This window comes from Paramisgurnus dabryanus, chromosome 16 (assembly GCF_030506205.2).
Source record: "Paramisgurnus dabryanus chromosome 16, PD_genome_1.1, whole genome shotgun sequence".
Lineage (NCBI taxonomy): Eukaryota > Metazoa > Chordata > Actinopteri > Cypriniformes > Cobitidae > Paramisgurnus > Paramisgurnus dabryanus.
Genome location: NC_133352.1, coordinates 11,861,019 through 11,877,659, shown reverse-complemented (window position 1 = coordinate 11,877,659; position 16,641 = coordinate 11,861,019). Strand labels below are relative to the sequence as shown.

Genomic DNA, 16,641 nt, shown 5'->3' with positions numbered 1-16,641 from the left:
GGCTAGGCGTCCACATTTGTCCCCTACGTGGGGTTCATTTGTGTGTATACTCCGTGGGGTACTAATCCTCCACGTTTTCCTTAGCAGAGCCTGCTCTGCATCTCTCTGCATACTATGTTTTGTTCAGAGACTTTTATGAGCAACCTATCGGTTGTTTCATATTTTTATGTCATCCATTCAACCTTCTTAGGGGATGGCTTCCGCAGTGTTCTAGCTCCGCTCAGTTTAGACGCTTCCCCAGTTCGCTGCTTCACTATCGTGGGTTAAGGAACAGGTAGTGACCGGCCTTCTGCATTTCGCCTTAGGTTCCGCCCCCTATGTGGAGGGCGGAGGGCTTTTACAGACACTGGAAGGGTTCAGCTGCAGTGGCGTTTTGGTAGGGATTCCCAATTCGTCGGTCACGACGTGACGTCGTAGTGACCGACTGAAAGGGAACGTCTCGGTTACGTATGTAACCCTCGTTCCCTGAAGGAAGGGAACGGAGACGTCACGTCCCGTCGCCACAGTTTGCTGTTCCATTGCTGTTTTCAGGCCGGGCACTGCTGCTCGGCTTCTCAGCAATAATATAGCTAATTTGGTATTGTGCACCTGCGGCTTATATACGCACCTGGCGGGGCGGCGCCGGCATTATGCAAATACCTGCATGCCAAGTTCATTGGCGTTTTTATAGTTTCTCGAAGTAGATAGGTCACCCGCGGAGCGGTTCCCAATTCGTCGGTCACGACGTGACGTCTCCGTTCCCTTCCTTCAGGGAACGAGGGTTACATACGTAACCGAGACGTTTTGTACAAAACTCATTGATCTGAAAAGCGCTGTGTCCCTGATTGGCCAGCTAATCTGTACGTTGTTTTTCATACAATTTTGCACGATTAACTTCATATTAATTGATACGAATTAGCCAACTCGTAAAATATCTACGATTTCTTGTGAGATCAGGCTGGCCCTGCCCACAGCCACTGATAGACTGGTTTATTTTACCCCAAAGCTTTTCTAAATGTGTTTATTAGCACGTTGTAGCGCTAATGCGGCTAAATATACTATTGTCTCAAACTGTATTTACTGTCGGTTGGTTAAATTTGCATTTAAAGGTACACCCATCAAAGCCAGGTTTTTTGCTTCCACTCAAATAGGGGCATTTTGGACATGCTATGATAAATGATCTGAGCTGAAACTTTACATACACATGCTTGACACTTGTTAAAATGAGCATACTATGTGTCCTTTAAACTACCACAAGAAAATTTTTTTGAACTTCTGCCAAAAACTTATTTTGTCTCTTTGAAAGATAAAGGAAGTTCTGCACTCTTAAAAGACTGGTTAAAGAGTTGGGCTTTTAAACCGAATGTCACCGGTTCATTTCTTAAGGCCGGCAGAAAACCAAATGAGGTGCCCTTGAGCAAGGCAATGATAGCTGCTCTGGGTATGTGTTTGATCAAGACTTGCAGTGTATATGTTCACTACTCACTGCAATAGGTTCAATGCAGAGGTCACATTCCAAGTAGCCTATTGACAACCACATTTAACAATCACATCACTTTCTCTGTAGTGAGGTTATTGAGTCCCTTTATTGTGTTTTATGATCCAAATGGCACAATACAGCTTTGGGCATCATCAAATGTAACTCCTCCTCTTCCTATTTATTTATTTACCTTACCACCAATGTTCATTTATTCAAGATACTTTTTGCCTTTTTGCACCTTTTCAAACTCAAAACAATGTTGGTAAAAAAATAACAAAATAGTTTTCATGAAAATCACTTTATCAGTCCTAGGCTGCCTCTGAGTCTCTCATTATCCGCTGGCAAAACAATTCTCAGGGAGGAAATGTAAAGCGCCACAGCATTCATCAGCACATAATCAAAATTATGGTCTGTCAGCTTACCAAGAGCAAACTGTGTTGATTTTGTTTTTATTGCCTTGTGTCAGGACCCTTTACCATCTTCTGTGCATTACATATGTATCATAATTTGACATTATAGGTTTGTTTAGAAATTCAACCAAACCGCACGTAAATCACGCGCACATGAGTGCATATTAATTCGAGAACAAGCTTTAATGATTTATTGTAAAATGATGAATGGTGTGCAAGGTCTTGTGCCGGCATTAATGATCTGATCTTATCATGCAGTTTTATTGATATGGACTTACAGGCACTTGGTGTTCTCTGCTTCTCTGCATCTGGAATCAACGAATAATCACAGCGGTTTACAAATCATGTCGATTTCATTGAACCAAGTGGGCTGACTAATCTCTTTCCCATTACCTCACAATGCGGTTGTGATTTCTCTTGCTGTGTTTAAAAATAACAGCCCATCCATAAGAAGTGTCTCGGCCACATACTGAGATTCGAACGCTTGCTTGCTCTTAAGAAAAACTGAAAATCCGAGTCTGTCAATCCAAGTAAATTGCTCACAGAAAGTGCAGGAAAACATGCTCTTTCTATTATGTGAACTTGTTTTTTTTTGTGTGGATAAAGGCTTTAGGCACAAAATCACAGTCATGATAGATAGTAGCAGACTTTGTTGTAATCACATTCTTTTAGACATGACTGTCAAATAGCAAGAACATTATGACCATCAAGTCAGCTACTTAATCAAACTGTGATTTACATTTCAGTTTGTAGGGTTGTTGTGTATGAAAGTGTAAAAACCATGAATGTTGATCAGTAGGCTATATTGCAAGATTTTTTGTTACAACATAAAAAAAAATTTTTGGTTAAACTAAAAAACGAAGGGCCCTATTTAAACAATCTAAATGCATTGTCTAAAGCACAAAGTCTAAACGGGCGTATCGGAATCCACTTTTGCTAATTTAACGACAGGAAAAATGGTTTGTGCGCCAAGCGCATGGCCTAAAACGGTTGTTCTTATTCACATAATGAGTAATGGGTGTGTTTTGGGCATAATGTGTAATGAGAGTCTCGCTGGTGCCATGCCGATTCTCTAATTAGATGGTGGAATTTGTAAACTGAAAAACTAAATGGAGGAAGAGGACCACCAGTTTAAGATTAATGTTAAAAAATTGCGTTGTTTTCATTTGTATTGAAATTGTTATTTTTTGTATTAAAACCTTTAAAAGTCATTTTCTTTCAGTCATGGAAGTAAAATCAGCAGGCTTTTAATTGATGTACATAGATGGATAGTTGACATGATCAAAAACTAATTAAAAAAATATGCAAGACAATGTTTGTACTCTAAAAATACTTTAATTGTAACAAACAGGAGATAAAGAATTTACAAAGCCGAAACGTTTCAGCACTCGGACAGCGCCGTGAGTGTTTTGAAAAGCATTCCTATAAAACGGTTCTCATCTCACCAACAGGTACAAAGTCATTATATACAATAAATCCGTTGGGTAGCATTAAAAAACTGATATATGCAATATTTGCATTTGTTTAAAGCAGAACATTAAATTATTTACCAGGGTACAGCAGCACTTTACACCTTTAAATGTCTCATAATCGATCCTCAATTATGTCCAAGAGACTCAATAATAATCTTTTACACTTTAATTTTTCATATTTAAAAAGTTTGTGTGCTGCTGCGCATCCGTGTGTGATAAGCAAATGCACATTGTCGTCCCGTTTATAGGTGCATATTACTAACGCGCTCATTAAATAACAAAAACAATATTGCGCCATTGACTTTAGACCAGGTTTTTGTTGGTCAATGGAGTAGAATATTTTAGTTGCCTCAAAATAGCAACGCACCAACAATGCGCCTAAACACACCTCGTTTTCAGACCAGAATGCCCATGGGGACAAAATTGGGTGCAAATGTATTTGCTATTTAAGTTACGTGGCACTAACCGCAAAAATGATCATTGTGCTGTGAAGTTGCGCATTGTGCTGCATTGCGCCGCATTGCAGCGGGTATATGATAGGGCCCTAAGTTATTACAGAACAGTATAACACATACATATGTTGATTTGCTCAGCAACAATGCAATTCCATAGACTTGAATGAGGTTTTCCTGAGATTTTTCCTCTAATGTTTAAGACCTGAGTGGGTCAAGATGTAATTTGTCTTACCTCCTTAAACTCATCATCTCTCCTTTCTGCTTCCCTTTCCCTGCTTTGCACAAAACATTTCTGATGCCCATCACATGACATGAGCCAATAACGATCGAGTCAAAAAAAGATTATTATTATTATTTAGAAACTTACTTTAGTCTCGCCATGTTTTTTTTTTAGTCTCGTCATGTTTTCATAAGTCAATTCAATCGCGTAGCCTCACCTGGACTTTTGTTTGCGGCTGCGCATGTCTGAATAGACACGCACGGACATGAATTGGTGCGTGCACGCGTCAGTGCGACTGCTGCATCGCTTTTTCAAACGTGAATTGGGTAACTACATTGCATATAGATCCGTTTTGCCTCGATTATATTTGAAAATTAATACACAAGTTAACTGCTAAAATGTAAACTTCAGATTTACACTGGGGCACAGAAGATTTACAGTGGGGCACGTGCCCCAGTAAAAGGGGTCTAGCGACGCCCCTGGTCATGACTTAACAAGGGGATAGAGCCATGTGGGCATGTAACCACTTTTTTTGCATTTTCATAGCATATTTTTGAGTTTAACTTCCTTGAAATGGCCTTGACCATTTAAACGGGCATCTCTAATTATTTAAAAATACTAAAATAGGCTATGTTGGCTGGGGACAGCACAGTACCATAAAGGGTTAATGAGTATACAATAAGTACCAAAATCAAGGTGGGCACATGTCATACCAGTTGTGAGCCCCTGTGATACTCTGCTCACAAACTGTCTGCAGTTACTGACTAAGGTTTGGAAATTAACAAAGCAAATCACCTCTATTGATCACAATCATATTTAATTTGAAGATGGTAGATTTTAGTTATAGCTTAATGTAATTTTTTCTCTGACACACACACTTGCACCCAGTAATGAATAGTTATGTCATGCGAAACAAGAATTTGGTTAATTGTGATATATTGCAATTGCACGTTTACTGGCGATGTGTAATTTATTATATATTTAGAGAGATGGGAGCACCCGGTGCATTACAAATAAACCAAGTCAACCAGCCCGTATTAATCTTGATTATCATACTTTAGAACAATACGGGAGGAATAATTGTATGTAATTATCTGTTATCTAATGCCTGTTGTCTAATTGAAAATATGTTAGACAAAGAATACCCCCCCCTTCCAATAATATAAGCAATGCTCTTTACTTACTACAGTATCATATTTTATTATTTATTTTACTTTAGAAATACATTATTATTGACCCATATGTGAAGGAAACTACAAGCAAATAATGGCTTCATACAAGACGGTTAAGAGTTTAATAGCTTGTTGTCATTAAAGTCAATGAAACATATGTAATAATATCCTAACCTAACAATTAGAACATTCAAAAGACTCACCTGCCAAAAGGAAGAAGTTTAATAGTGCTTAACTTTTTACTCTAGCTGAACTTTTGATTCAAATTTTCCAACTGATCACTTTTACAATTAGTGAGGTGCATAAGGCTGTTGATTTCAGCAGAACAGAGGCAGTCAAGCAAATTCTTTGATCATTTACAGTCGCAATTCACAGCTCTCAACATTCAGCTATGTTATAATAGCCAGAAAATAAGCAACAGAATAAAAAGCCTATTCAGTTAAAATCAATGGACAATTATATCTGGATGACACAATCTTTAAATTATATAAAAACAGGTTTTAGCTGTCAGTAAAGTAAAAGTTAAAATAAGTTTAAAAACCAAAAAAGAGAACAAAGCAAGTTGCATTTTTCAACATAAAAATTTAAGTCAACTAACTACATTAGGTTAAAAACATCCCTTGCTGTCACTGGGGCCGTACCTTTTAAAAAAAAACACACTTTTGCACCTAAGACTTCATATTAGTACCTCAGAGGTACATATTGGTACCAGAGATCGCATATTAGTACATATTAGCGCCCACTACGCAGTTTGCATAAGGCACCAACTCCCCCGGGGGGCACCATCTTGGTTGTTTAAAATAAAAATGTTTCATTCTGTATAAATATAAATCACAACAAAATGCATACAGTCTAAGGGCTCTATTTTAACGACCTAAGCGCATTGTCTAAACGCACAGCGCAACGTCTAAATGGGCGTGTCCGAATCAACTTTTGCTAATTTAATGACGGGAAAAATGGTTTGTGCGCTAATCGCATGGTCGAAAAGGGTTGGTCCTTCTTTTTTAATAAGTAATGGGAGTATTTTGGGCGTAATGTGCAATAAACCAATGAGAGTCTCACCTCTCACCCCCTTTAAAAGCAAGTTGCGCTGGCGCTATGTCTAATATCTATTTAGATGACGGACTTTGTAAACTAAGCGGAGGAAGAAGATCCCCAGTTTAGGATTAATGTTAAATAATTGTTCTTTTTTATTAAAAACCTTTAAAACCCGTTTTCTTTTAGTCATGTAAGTAAAGAAGCAGGCTTTTAATTGCTTTAAATGTATGGCTATCCAATATCATCCAAAAATAATTTACAAGTATGTAAGAAAATGTTTGTACTCTAAAAATACTTTATTTGTAACAAACAGGAGATAAAGAATTTACAAACGGCTCTCCGCACGTTTCAGCACTTGGACAGCGTCAGTTTTTTTTAAGCATTACTTAAAAATGTTTCTCATCTCATCATATCCACAGAGTCATCATATACAATAAATCCGTGAGGTAGCATTTAAAAAAAAATTAAAAACAGATGCATTTGTTTAAAGCAAAGCATTTATTTACTTACCAGGCTGCAAGTGAAGCAGCTCTTTGCGCCGTCTAACATCTCATAATTTGTCCTCATTTATGTCCAAGAGACTCAATATTTAATTTTTAACATTCAATCCTTTAATCTTTCATATTTAAAAGCGTTTTTGTGCTGCTGCCATTCATGTATGTGATAAGCAAACTCGCGTTGTCGTCCCGTATGTCCCGTTTATAGGCGTATATTACTAATGCGCTCTTTAAATAACAAAAAAACATACTGCGCCATTGACTTTAGACTTTAGACCAGGTTTTTGTTGGTCAAAGGCGTAGTCTATTTTAGTTGCCTCAAAATAGTAATGCGCCAACAATGCGCCTGAACACACCTCGTTTTCAGACCAGAATGCCCATGGGCGCAAAAGGGGGCGCAAATGCATTTGCTATTTAAACAACGTGGCGCTAAACGTGAAAATAATAATTGCGCAGGGTGGAAACTAGCAAAAGACACTTGCGTCGTGCATTGCGCTGCATTGCGCCGGGTGTAAGATAGAGCCCTATATGACCTTATATAAAGCAATTTGCTGTGAGTTAGCAGATGACCAGATGCGCCATCCCCGCATTTGCTGCACCCCCACCACCTGACTGTAGACGATCAAATGTGTGTTCGATGGTGCTAACTAAAGGGGGCACCACATTATAAGTCTGGCTAGGGCACCCATTTGGCCAGAAGTGGTGCTCTTAGCACCAAGTGTATACACACATGTGCTGTACATATAAGAATTTTACATGATACTGCAACGGCTTGGGACCATTTTTGGCCCATTTTATTCTTACAAAGTAGACCAGATGTCCCCAACCATCGGGTGATACTGGTACTGTATAGCACTGTAAAAAATTACTTTAATTATGCAGCTGGTTGCCAGTAACTTACTGTAGAAGATAAAGACTTAAAATGTTTTATGTTCATTTTACTTTGAACAAACTGTTGCCAGTAAATAACATAAATGTAAAATATACAGTAAGTTACTGGCAGCTTAATACTATAATTTCTACAGATTTTTTTTACATTGTACATAATTTTTTTTATGGGGTGTTTAATTTGCTCTTTAATAGCCGAGTTCAGATAATCTGGTCCATTTCCACGTTTGTACTGGGCCAGTCTCTCTCTCTCTCTCTCTCTCTCTCTCTCTCTCTCTCTCTCTCTCTCTCTCTCTCTCTCTCTCTCTCTCTCCCAACGAGCGCATCTGTGATCACATAGGATTGCTGTCATTATAGTTTGAGCATAGACTATTCTTAAAACACAAATGATCAAAGAATTGCATATGGCTCCATGAATCATTTGCAAATGTACCCCGCAAATTATACATGTCACTGTAGACTCTGTGACATTGCAAATGACTGAAAAATATCACCCCTGCAGGCTTCTGAAAACAAATACAGAATTATCCAACGATAGCGGCACCATGATAAAAAATAAACACATTTACTGCAGCAACCATAATTTGACTGGGAACACTTTAAGTGTAGGTTTGGGAGGAACCTAAACATTCAGTCCTGTTTCAATCATAAAAGCATATAAGTGGCAGTCTTTATTTTTCCCGCATCCTTCCTCTTCCCCATCTATTCATTCACTGCTCATTTATTTCTTCAGTTCTGTTACTTGAACACAAATCAGCTCATTTGAATTTAAAGCACACACCCAAATGGCAATTTTAAAGGCGGAGTGCGCGATTTCTGAAAAACGCTTTTGAAAAGGGAGTCGGGCCGAGTACCACAACACAATCACCAGTAAGGGGCATGTCTACTAAACTACATCGTTGCCTGGGTTGCGTATGTGTGGGGCAGGTCTATCAAAAGAAAGTCCAGATTACATTGGGGTAGGGACATGTATGTTTAGCTGATTTCAAATGTCAAGGTTTTCAGAGATCGTTGACCCTGGCTATAACATGTTATTATGAATTATCTATATGGTATTTTGAGCTAAAATTTCACATACGTACTCTGAGGACACCAAAGGTACGTTAGGCACGACACAAAGCGAAAAGATTTTTATTGAGTCTCTTGGAAATAAATGAGGTCCGATTATGAGACGATTGAAGGCGTAAAGATTTTTACTTCAATGACTGAAAGAAAACGACTTTTGGTCTTCTGGTGGTCTTCATCCTCCACTTAGTTTTTTTCAGTTTACAAATTTTGCTTTTAAAGCGGATCAGAGCTGAGACTCTCATTGATTTATTGCATGTTACAACCAAAACACACCCATTACTCATTACGAGAATAGGAACAACCCTTTTTGACTGTGTGCTTGGTGCACAAACCATTTTTCTAGGGATGCACCGATACCACTTTTTTGGAATACGAGTACGAGTACTTGCATTTCAGTACTTGCCGATACCGAGTACTTAATAAAAAACATGATTTAAATTTACAGGTAACAGCTTTAGTCATATAATTTAACAAAAAAACAAAAGGACTAGTTTTCCAGTTTGTTGTAAACTCTCCCTCTTTGGATAACACAAGAGGCATTAACCCCTTACACGCCGCTCAAACATAGACATTGCTCAAACCGTGGTATCGACTCCAGGTATCGGGGGACTTTTAACGAGTACGAGTACTTTAGAAAATGTGGTATCGAGGCCGATACCCGATACCAGTATCGGTATCGGTGCATCCCTACATTTTTCCCATCGTTATATTAGCAAAAGTGGATTCAGACACTTACGCTTCAGACAATGCACTTAGATCATTAAAATAGGGCCCAAAGTTTTTAACCCTTGCTGCTTGTAATGTTATTAATTAAAAAAGTAAAATAGATGTAATGTGCAATTTTATGTCACTGAAAGTTTTAAAAGATTTATGAAAAGTCTTTAGCCTGATCGGTTAGAATAGACACTACACCTTGAGTCAGAACAGGCTGAAGAGTCTGGGCAGAGTTTGGTTGATCTACTGTAACTTAAAAAGCTCTAGATACAGTTATTGTATGCTGTAGTCAGAAAGGTGTCTGAGAGATACAAGGATTGCACAAATACAGTATGTTGACTTTGTCAAGCCAACATAATTACCTGGAGTGTCAAACAGCCTGGGTGCAGAGATGAGATGAGATGAGGATCAAACAGTGATTACACAGCTTAGACATTGTTCAGATGAAACATGAGTCACTTAGGTCAAGCCAGTGTGTATCCTGTACGATTGCATGATATCTTAAGGTATCTTAAATTAATGGAGAGGCCAAGAAGAGTGTACTGAGACAACTTCTTCACAGTTCTTCAGCTGAGTGTATCAAGCTTAGATAAAATTACAACAGGCCAAAGACTGTCTAGCATTGCAAGGTAGAATTACTGTACACATCACATAATCTTCAATAAATTAAATGTTTTAAGACATAAAATAATATGTTGCTAATTGGTTATGGAGTAAACAGAGTACATAAAATACATATTTCAGTATAGAGCTTTGCTAAAAAAAAACAAATGTAATAAATAAAATGTAAAAGTTTTGAAACCCCTAAATGTTATTGTTGTACTACTCAAAACCAATCTTGGCTCCAAGACCAGTCTTAAAACCATTTTTGTGTACTAAGGCTGCGTCTGAAACTGCATACTGTACAGTAGGTACTGAATAAGATGAAGTACCTACTTACTTGCCGTTAAAACAGTAGGTACTGTATAGTACAGTGGTGTAGTCTACGTGATACGCAGGTATACGCCGTATACCCACTAGAAATTGTCAAGGATTTCCGTATACCCACTAAAAATAGCGCGAGGATGCGTAACAGCATGGTTTTGTGACATTTTTAAAGTTTAGTCATAATATAGATGTGAAGCATTGACCATTAGCATGCTACACTTGCTACTTTAGCGGGTTGAAATACATATTAGGCTATATACTTCATGCCAAACTGCGCGATCCGATCGGCGTATGAATTTCTATGAAATCAGATTACTATAGTGACGCGAAAGTAACTGGGGAGCAGACTGGCGAGTGACAGCAAAGTACCGCGAGAGAGACTCCAGTTATCACATGGAGAAATCTGCTTTGACTCGCTCTCCCGGTACTTTGACATCACCAAGAGGTCTGCTTAGCGCCAAATGAAGTCGAACCTGCAGTGTAGCTGCTCACGCGACACTGTAAACAAACAGTCCAGAGAAGTGAACGAGTGCTGCAACATAAACTCCATAGAGTTTACAACGCACATGTGAGTAAACAACATTTAAATCATCAGTCCAGTTTATTACTTTATCTGGAGGTAAGGCTCAAAATGCAATAAAATAAGCCCGTAATTATATCCTGATGGTTTTTAGCTGCCTAGCTTCAGTTCCTCTGCATGTTTGCTTGTGCTTCACAGTGTTAAACTTCCCTTCTCTGTGTTCATTTATATATCTACGTTCAAGATGTATATGATCTTAAACTTCTGTTTGGTTTGGGTGTCTAATATTAGGCTACATGATGGTCTTGTAATAATAATTATGTATAAGCCTATTTTCATTTTTAGACAATGCTTATATTATATGCAAAAATAAGCTTTTATATCAATGACTATGCAAATTAGAGTTAATTCATGGTCATCTTAAATGTGTATTAATTAAAAACATTTACACCATTAAATTACACATGGTAATGTTATCAATAGTTGTCAGATAATAGCTATTGAAAGAATTGAATTTTTTTTCTCCTTTAATGCATGTGTTAGCCACAGATTGAAGATTTATTTAATTTTAATTAACAGTTAAATAACTTTTGTCCCTGAGTTAGATGTTGATTAACACTAAACCAGTCTAAAAATCAGTCCAGTTTCCCCAGCTGTAAACCCATTGGCTGTTAAAGTTTTTTTTTCTTATAATAAACTGACATGTTGATAACACGTTCAGTTTATGTGTTATGAGTACACTTTCAGAATGCTCTTAGTTACATGAATATCTATACTGTATGCATCTGTGAGTGTTGTGGTGCTTATGAGGTGTCGCGCTGGGACGAGTGTCATAAGGGTGAGAGGGAAAAATCACAGTATACTCACTACAAAAATCTAGACTACACCACTGGTATAGTATGAATCCTAGTAGTATGAATGATATTTGGATGTACTACATCCGCCATGTTGCTACATCACGTGACACATCGTCATCATGTCATGTCATTCCAGCGCGAAAACAGCCGCATGCCTCTTCTTCTTCTTTGGATAACTCCTCTCCCGGGGGATCATAGGATAGTGAAGTGTCCATCGTATGCACACTGCAAAATCTTACCGGAAGTAGTAGGTCATCCGGGTACTTTTCGCATACTGTTTTTCGAAATACTATGTATTCGGACATACTACTCGCCTCGCCTATTTTCCCCTACTATATAGTATGAAGTGGGCGGTTTTGGACGCAGCATCTGTCTTGTCCTGGTCTCGCACAAACAGGGAATTATCAGATGATTGTGTCAAAAATGTCAACAACATTCCTTTAAATAAATATGTGACAACATACTATCCTTAGAATCTACTAGGATCTGTTTTTTACATCTGATGTAATTCAGTAATATCACAAGAGCAGTTTTCTGGTCTCAGCCCCACAAAATCTTTCTTGGTCTCAACACACTCTGGCATCTAGGTACAGGTTTAGGTGGTCTACAACACTACTTTAAGTGATTATTATTGTTGTAGACCACCTAAATTAGTGTTGCAGTCTTAAATGTAGATCTCTGAACTTAGTTTAGATAAAAAATAATTTATTACAAAACAAAAATTTTGAACAAAATGTTTGCTTGGTACAGCATACAAGGGACTTCCTTGCAGTGGTCTCCAATATGTTGCCCTCATGGGGTCTGTGAGTTCCCCACCATGGCACATTTTACTGATATGCTCAATTTAAATATTTATTTATGTGTTATATATTTTTATATTATGTGTGTTTCTTTTATGTATGGTAACATTTTAAACAATGATAAAATCCATCAACAAGTGAAATAAAATAAAATCAACAAGTAAAACAAGAAAGTAGATTTTGAGTAGCTTACAGACCTATATCTTAGCCTTATAGTTTTTGTTATCCATTGTGGTAGCCCTTACTCACAAAAAGGTTGGAGACCCCTCTCTTTGCTTAATGCGCAGAGCTGTTTTATTTAACGTTTTTAGCCATTTTTTCATAATTTGCTAAATGCTATTGTAAAATGTGGTAAAATAATATTATAAAGAAAAGTAAGTAGGAGTTGTGTTCAAAACAACTTTGTACATTTTCTCTACATTCCCATGTACAGTCACATTCATAACATTACAAACCCCCCACAGCCACAGTCTCACCTGTGGTCTGGTTTTCATTCATTCAATGCAGACACAAATCCTGTTTGAATTCTCAAATATTGACCTTTAAGAGCTCCCTTTAGGCGTGTATTTTGCAATGTGTGATATTGAAAGGAATCAATATGCAAATCGATATCAGAGCAGCAATATGTTTTCATGGTTGAGCACTCCTCTTGGCTAAACGATTACAATTATCAAAGCGAATCCTACATCCAAGACATTTCGTACGGGCGGTTTCTCCGGGCTTCAGTAATTTTGATCCTTCCGGGTATATATTATGTTGAGTGATGGTGTGCACTCTCTCTCTCTCTCTCTCTCTCTCTCTCTCTCTCTCTCTCGCTCGCTTGCTTTACCTTTATGATTGTCTCTCTAAAACTACTAATACATGTATTTGTATAAGATGAGAGAGGGCAATAAACCAGAATTGTTTATTTGACATTTAGTCAAGGTTCTTTAGTTGAACATTGACATACAAATAATAGGTTTATGTTGTTTTGACTGGGCTCCATAATCTGTATCATTCATAAATTGCCAGTCATTTAATATATTTGAAGAGATTGCTTTTGCTGAAATACACTAGAGGCAATCTGAAGTGTTTTATGAAATTGGTTTGGCATTCCAGACTCAAGCTGTGTGTATGTGTTGAGACAAGTTATTTCTAATCTATTCTGGTTTAATATTCCCGCAAGTGTATCAAACATGTATTTAATGTACTTGGGTGGTTAAATAAGGGATATGTTTATTTTTCTGGTCACGCTCGACATACTAATGACTTTTGACGATGTGGCTACTTTGCAGCCACTGTATTAAGGTCACGGCTAATTCGCTTAGGCCAAACCCTATTAGCTTATAAAAAGACCAATAAAAACAATGTTAACTGTATTTAATTACGTAGTCAAAATTATTACATGTCAGGGATAAAATTATATTATAATTGGGAGATATGTTAGCAACGACATAGGCTTTTAAAGATAATAGTGCTAAATATCAGTAAAAGTGGTTCACTGGCTCGTAATTGTAGGGGAACCACTTTAAATGCTTTACAGCACCCATATAGAACCATATTGTGCAATTTAAAACCATAAGTTGTGCTAAAACACCACTTATGGTTCTAAATAGGTGCTATATATATATATCACTTAAAGTAATTCCCCCATAGCGCACTAATAGGGAATGCGTAAGGAATTACGTCCTATCTGTGAAGGCTTCAGGGTGTCCATAATTTGGATTGGTCTGTTATCAAAAACCTCAGAAGTTTATGAGAGCTGTCATAACAACCCTGAATTATCAGGAGGTTGCATTTCATCTGATAAACAACCACAAAGACAGCCCTAAGCTTGACACAGACTAAAGGCACCGCTGGGATTGAAGCCTTCACCGATAGGACGTAATTCCTTATGCATTCCCTATTGGTGCGCAATGTTTTGTGGCTGGCATTAGGGTGTCCATGGTCAAAGCACCTGTCCTGTAAAGAGGAGACTCTGGGTCCAAATCCCATTGGTACCTCTTATTAATGGTTATAGTCTTTGTGCTTCATAAAAGGCAGAATGAAAAGTTTTTTGGCCTTCTTGTATTTGTCTATATTAAAAGAAACCCTTGCAATTTTGAAATGTTTAATCAAGAAAGCTGAATCACACACTTTCAGCTCTGCTGATCCTGCTCAATGTTTTTTTCCACATTGTTGTATCTGTTCATACTTTCACTCTTCCTTCCACAATCCATAGATGCAGGTTGGCGCCTTGGCTTAGTTGGTTAAAGTGCCTGTCTAGTAAACAGGAGATCCTGCGTTTCATTCCTGGTGGTGCCTTCTATCAGTGGTTGTGTTCTTCAGCCCCCACTCAATGGTCTCCACTTCTGATTGTTGTATCTCTTCACACTCACAAAGAGCAGACAAGGGGAGGCACCATGTTGTCTTTAGCCCCCACTCAATGGTTTTCTTTTCAGATTGTTTTGTCTGTTCACACTCTGACTCATCCTCCCGCAAATCACATGTGATGGGAGGTGCCGTGGCTTAGTTAGTTAAAGCGCCTGTCTAGTAAACAGGAGGTCCTGGGTTTGAATCCCAGTGGTGCCTTCTATCAATGGTTGTGGTCTTTAGCCCCCACTCAATGGATTTCAATTCCACTTGTCTTAAAATGATTGGCTTAGTTGGTTAAAGCACCTGTCTTGCAAACAGGAGGTTCTGGGTTCAAAGCCATTACTCTGTGGAAAGCTAAGGGCTTTCTTTGTGGCTGTTTAGCAGATGAAATACAACCTCTTGATGATACAGGGTTGTCATAACAGCTTACATAACCTTCTGATGTGTTTGGTAATGGACCAATCCAAATTATGGACACACTCAAGGCTTCGCCGATAAGTAATGGTGGGCAGAGCGAGGCTTTGTGAAACACTGAAACAGTTGAATCAATTGAGGCTTTGAAACATCAATCCGAAACCGCCTCCACAGTGACACCTAGCTGTCATTTGCATGTCTTTACATGAAGCAGCCTTGACAAGATTTTAGACGAGCGCTGACAAATTGTATCCCACATGTTGTTTGATTGACACACAAGTGATAGAATGGGAGAGTGGATAGTGCTCTTGACTCTCATGCGTAGATCTTAGGATCGAACCCGGGAAAAGGCTTTGGTCTTAAGTGTGTCCAAAAACTGGAATGGTCGGTTAACAGGAACCACGGACAGGAAAGTTCTGCTAATCATCTAGTCTTTACGATCAAAATATAGATCTGTCATAATAAGCCTGAATTATCAGGATGTAGCACATATCAACTGAGAAAGAGGCATAAAAGAGACCATATCTGGCCACAGGCTGGAGGCACCTCTGGGCTTTGAACAAAGGATCACCTGTTTATTAAACAGGCACTTTAAACAATTAAGCCACGGAACCAACCTGCATCTGTTGATTGTGAAAGGAAGAGTCAAAGTATGAACAGATACAAGAATGTGAAAAAAACATTGACACCCTTGAGCCTAAAGCCAGGCGCAGCAATAGGGAATTATATCCATCAACAAAGCCTTGAATGTGTCCATTACACCACAACTATTGATAGAAGGCACTATTGGGATTCGAACCCAGGATCTCCTGTTTCCTAGACAAGCACTTTAACCAACTAAGCAACGGCGCCTCTGCTGGCTTGTCCTATAAGTAAAGGGATTGGGCTTAAGTGTGTCCAAAAACTGGAATGGTCCATTAACAGGAAACACGGACAGGAAAGTTCTGCCCATCGTCTAGTACCTCTCCCTGAAAATATAGATCTGTCATAATAAGCCTGAATTATCAGGAAGTAGCACATATCAACTGAGAAAGAGGCATAAAAGAGGCCATATCTGGCCACATGCTGGAGGTACCGCTGCGCTTTGAACACAGGATCACCTGTTTACTAAAAAGGCACTTTAAACAATTAAGCTACAGCACCAACCTGCATCAACTGATTGTGAAAGGAAGAGTCAAAGCATGAACAGATACAACAATGTGGAAAAAACCATTGACAACCTTGAGCCTAAAGCCAGGCACAGCAATAGGGAATTATATCCATCAACAAAGCCTTAAGTGTGTCCACTATACCACAACTATTGATAGAAGGCACCGCTGAGATGCGAACCCAGGATCTCCTGTTTACTAAACAGGCACTTTAACCAACCAAGCAACGGTGCCTCTTCTGGCTTGTC

At 38.4% G+C, this 16,641-nt stretch overlaps 1 non-coding gene across 1 annotated transcript; it reads left to right on the top strand.

The window, feature by feature from the left end:
- The first annotated feature begins 14,973 nt into the window (after positions 1 to 14,973).
- Positions 14,974 to 15,047, top strand: trnat-agu (transfer RNA threonine (anticodon AGU)). The gene has a single exon. It is a non-coding gene; the product is annotated as a tRNA-Thr (tRNA).
- Positions 15,048 to 16,641: the final 1,594 nt, after the last annotated feature.